The sequence below is a fragment of the Arachis ipaensis genome, chromosome B9 (assembly GCF_059453495.1).
Source record: "Arachis ipaensis isolate K30076 ecotype BB chromosome B9, ASM5945349v1, whole genome shotgun sequence".
NCBI classification, from domain to species: domain Eukaryota; kingdom Viridiplantae; phylum Streptophyta; class Magnoliopsida; order Fabales; family Fabaceae; genus Arachis; species Arachis ipaensis.
The window spans coordinates 35,416,181-35,421,167 of NC_142444.1; the positions used below are offsets into that span (position 1 = coordinate 35,416,181).

Consider the following 4,987-nt stretch of genomic DNA (forward strand, 5'->3'; position numbering starts at 1 on the left):
TCTTGGTTACTTTAAGCTCAAGAAAATGCATAAAACAACTAAAACTAACAGAAAAATGCTAGTGAAACTAGCCTAAGATGCCTTGGCATCACAACACCAAACTTAATACTTGCTTGTCCCTAAGCAAGTCCTGAGTTATTTGAGAAGAAAGTATGAAACAGAAAGCAATTACATTGGCTATATTAGCAAGCATTTGAAGTTCATCAGAAGGGTTTTATGCAGAAAGTTGCAGTATCACTTTTTCATTCTCATTAGGTAAGATTATCACTTTTTCATTGCATCCATCAAACACTGCTATGGCCTCTTGTTATTCTTATGTCCTTGGCACTTTTCTCTTCTTTATTTTTCTTTTCTTTTTCTTAGAGCTCCTTTGCTCCTTGTTTGCTTAGTGTCATGTGTTGCACAAGCCTTTGGCATTTTCTTTTTCTTATCAGTGCACTACACATATCCACTCCAGGCATTTTAGTTCACATTTCTTCTTGAGACATTGGTGCCCAGCACCTCTTTGTGTGACTAAATGTTTTGTATTTAGGTTGCTCTTGATAATGGACTTTTGGTTGATAATCCCGGGTTAGTTAACCCAAGTTACCAAGTGTTGAAACACTCCTCAGAACCTATTCATCCAAGCATATCCTTAATACATAGACACCACAGGCATTTGTCTCAGAAGTTCAAACCATTGGTGCCTAGCTTATTTTCTCAATTTTTTTTTTGCTTTTTGGTTGCCCTTTTTCAGTGGCTTTTTCTTCTTCTTTTTCTTTCTTTTTCATGGCCAAAGACATTTATTCATCAAGATCCATAGACAGTTTTCAATTTCTACACAAAAAATGATAATTCTACACTCTATTTCCAGTGATCTGACTAAACAATCAAGCATGCATACCACCACTTAATTCTACTTGATTTGTCACTAATTGAGCCAAGTTACTTTTGTTCAAACTTTTCTTTTATTTTTGGAAACAGAACAAGCATGTCAAGCATTTGTTTAAGAAGGTGAAGTTATATCCAAACATCTAGGCATTCACTTTATTCAAAGCAATAAACAGACAAACATACTAGTAACTTCACATTCCAGAAAGATTCAACAATTACAGTTTAAACCAGAACAAGCATGCTTTTGTTTGCCCTTTTTAAAGAATTGTCAAGGAACAACACCACCTTGTGAAATTTCTTGTTTTCTCTTTGTTGTCAGGAAACAATTTGATTTCTCCTTCTTCTCCTAGTTGTTGCTTCATGTTCTTTCTAAGATCCTTGTTTCCTTTCCTGCAAAGAGTGATGAAGTTGCTTGCTTCTCAAGCACTTGAGTGGTTAGCTCAACTATGTATGGGCAAGTGTCTGAGTCTTAAGTTGGTGTGTGAACACCAAACTTAGTCTCCTACTTACTTCTCTGTTCTTTGAATCCTTGAGTTCTCCTTGGAATGAAGTTGCTGCTAAGGATTTTAAGCACTCCTGTGATTGCTTAGAATGGTTGTTCCTTTCATATAATTCAAAGGTTGTTGTGTTCAGTTGATCTTTATGGTGGAACACCAAACTTAGAGTCACACATTCCCCTTTGAATTATTGATCCACGAATTCATTGTTTGGTGTGAAACACCAAACTTAATTCTTTGCAATGCACAGAAACTACTTCACCCTTTTTATTGAAACAAATAAAAGAAACAGCAAAGGGGTATTACCTCAGGTTGGGTTGCCTCCCAACAAGCGCTTCTTTAACGTCATTAGCTTGACGGTTGCCCCTTGTTAGGGTGGATTGTAGTGCTTGATGTCCTCTCCTCTTACTATGAAAACGTCCCCATTTGATTCCTTCATGATTTCCAAATGTTCCATAGAAAGAACTTTCCTGATTGTGAACACTTGAGGGAGCTGGGAAGGAATGGTTTTGAGGCCAGGTGGGATTGGCAGATAATGACTTGATATCACTTTATCTCCCGGAGAGAAACCTTCAGTGGGAATTTTCTTGTTTCTCCACCCTCTTGGCAAATTCTTTACAATTCTTCCCTTTCTCTTGAGGATTTCTTCATTGACCCTTATGCCAGGAGGATCCTTCTGATCTGTTTCTATTGATTCTTGTGGCTTTAACTCTTGCAATTCTTGTTTGCCTTCTAAGGACTGTTTCAGAGTTTCAGCCGCTGGATTGCTTTCCTCCAAACACAGATGGCTACTATCATCCTTAGGCATTTTAGGTTCTGGTTCAGGCTCAGATGCAGGTTTGAAAACATTGAAAATGAGCTGTTCATCATGTATTCTCAAAATTAGCTCTCCTTGTTCTACATCTATGAGCGCTCTAGTAGTGGCTAGGAATGGCCTGCCCAGAATGATATGGTGTAAGTAGCTTTCCTCCATGTCCAAAATGACAAAGTCTGTGGGGAAGTAATAATCTCCCACTTTCACCAGCACATTCTCAACTACCCCTTCAGCTTGCTTCTGAGTTTTGTCAGCCAGTTGTATGATTACATCAGTGGATCTCACCTCATTCAGTTGTAGCCTCTTCATAAGAGTTAGAGGCATCACATTTATGCTAGCTCCTAGATCACAGAATCCTCTGTCAATTTTTGTTTCCCCTATGATGCAGGGGATATGAAAACTTCCTGGGTCTGTTTTCTTAGAGACTGTGTCCTTCTTGATGAGGGCACTGCATTCTTTGTTCATTGTTACCGTTTGTCCTCCCTTCAAAACTCTTTTCTTGCTCAACAATTCCTTTAAATACTTGATATGTGTAGGCATTTGCTGGAGAATCTCAAGAAAGGGAATATTGATATGGAGAGACTTAAATGTCTCTAAAAACCTTGAATAGGTTTTCCCTTTTTCACCTCCTCCTAACCTCTGAGGAAATGGTGCTTTTGGTTGGTATGTTTCCATCGTGCCTTTTTGCAGTTCCTTGGCTTGCTCAGTTTCACTTTCCTGCTTAGCTTCTTCCACACCTTCCTTCAAGATTTCTGGCTCCTGTTCTGAGGGTCTGATTCCTTCTTCTTCTGAGACTTCCTTCAATATGGTGATGGCCTTGCATTCTTCCCATCTCACTCCCTTTTGTTCCCCTTTAGGATTCTTTTCTGTGTCACTAGGGAACACTGCAGTTGACTTGGGGGCCTGTTGAGATAGCTCTCCCACTTGAGACTCCATCCTCTTGAGTTTTTCACCATGGTTCCTTAAGGTAGATCTCACATCATCCCTAAAGCTTTTCAACTCACTTATGTCCTGACCCATGTTTGCCAGCATTCCTTCTATCCTGTTTAATTGATCTTGAAATTGTTGGTTCGGATTAGGTTGGGTAGGTTGATTATTTTGACCATGATATGATGGTTGGGAGTAAGTGTTTTGTGTGGCTTGGTATGATCTTTGGTTGGAGTTTTGGTATGTGGACTTGTTATGTTGGTTTTGCTGGTTTCCCCACCCAAAGTTTGGGTGGTTTTTCCATCCTGGGTTGTAAGTGTTGGAATGTGGATCATATGATTGCCTTTGTTGGTTTCCCACATAGTTGGCCTCTTCCCAATCACCTCCTTCAGTGCTTACTTCCTCTTGATCTTGTGTGTGTATTGCAGCCACTTGCTTTGTTTCTAATTTCCTGGTGAGCTCTGCTAGTTGCTTGGCAAACACCTTGTTTTGGGCTAAAATTGTATCAACATGGTTCAGCTCCATGACTCCCTTAGTGTTGTGTCTCTCTGAAGCATAGTAGTACTCATTCTCAGCCACTGTCTCAATCACTTCAATGGCTTCTTCCACAGTCTTTTTCCTGTTCAATGAACCTCCTGATGAATGATCTACAGCCTTCCTTGATTCATAAGAAAGTCCATCATAGAAAATATGCAATTGCACCCAGTCATGGAACATGTCTGGTGGGCATTTCCTTGTCAAATCCTTGAATCTCTCCCATGCCTCGTAGAGAGTTTCACCATCTTGTTGTCTAAAAGTCTGAACCTCAGATCGAAGCCTATTGACCTTTTGTGGGGGGTAGAAACGTGCCAGAAACTTGCTTTCCACCTCGTCCCATGTTGTTAGGCTCCCCCTTGGGAATGATTCCAGCCACTTAGCTGCCTTGTCCCTAAGTGAAAATGGGAACAAAAGCAGTTTATAGGCATCTTCCTGGACTCCATTAGACTTCACAGTGTCACAAATTCTCAGGAATTTTGTGAGATGTTGGTTTGGGTCTTCATTAGCACTCCCACCAAATGAACAATGATTCTCCACAAGTGATATTAGCTGTGGTTTGAGCTCAAAATTGTTGGCCTGAATGGGTGGTTTCTGAATGCTGCTACCACAATTCCCAGAGGTTGGGTTTATGTATGAACTAAGAACCCTCCTCTCAGGAATGGCATTGTTTCCATCAGCTCTCTCATGGTTGTGAATTTCTCTATCCATGTTGAGATCTAAAGCCTCCTCAAAATTGTCCTCAGATTCTCCTTCAGATTCTTCTTCTCCCAGTATTCTCTTCCCTCTTGCTTCCCTTCTAAGTCTATGAAGGGTCCTCTCTGGTTCGGTATATGGAGGAGTTGATGTCTCTCCTCTCCTACCTGTCATACAAGAACACAGCACAGGCAACAAACAAGTGAAATACTCTTGGTTAATGGAAGAGTATGGTTAGAGCAGTTGAGGAATTAATTCAAACAGTTAGTGAGTCAGTGAGTTAGTTGCTTGAATTTAAAGGCATAAAGAAAGAAAGCATGTAACAGAGTGCAGAAATTAAAAATTCAACAAGTAACTTGAACTGAATTAACAAAGCAAGAAAAATGCTCAATCTAGTTAACTTCCAATTTGAGAATTGTCAATCAAAAACCAATCCCCGGCAACGGCGCCATAAACTTGATGCGCATAAACTTGTTATGCCACGATTTAGGAAATTGCACGATCGGCAAAATTCCTTCCGGCAAGTGCACCGGTTATCGTCAAGTAAAAACTCACAATAGAGTGAGGTCGAATCCCACAAGGATTGGTTGAGTGAGCAATTCGGATTAGAAGTGTGTTCTAGTTGAGCGGAATCAAAATTTAGATG

The 4,987-nt window shown here is 40.1% G+C and overlaps 1 non-coding gene across 1 annotated transcript; it reads left to right on the plus strand.

The window, feature by feature from the left end:
* Window positions 1-3,826: 3,826 nt before the first annotated feature.
* Window positions 3,827-3,930, plus strand: LOC148544280 (small nucleolar RNA R71). Its single transcript, XR_015900488.1, has one exon. It is a non-coding gene; the product is annotated as a small nucleolar RNA R71 (small nucleolar RNA).
* The last annotated feature ends 1,057 nt before the right edge of the window (window positions 3,931-4,987 follow it).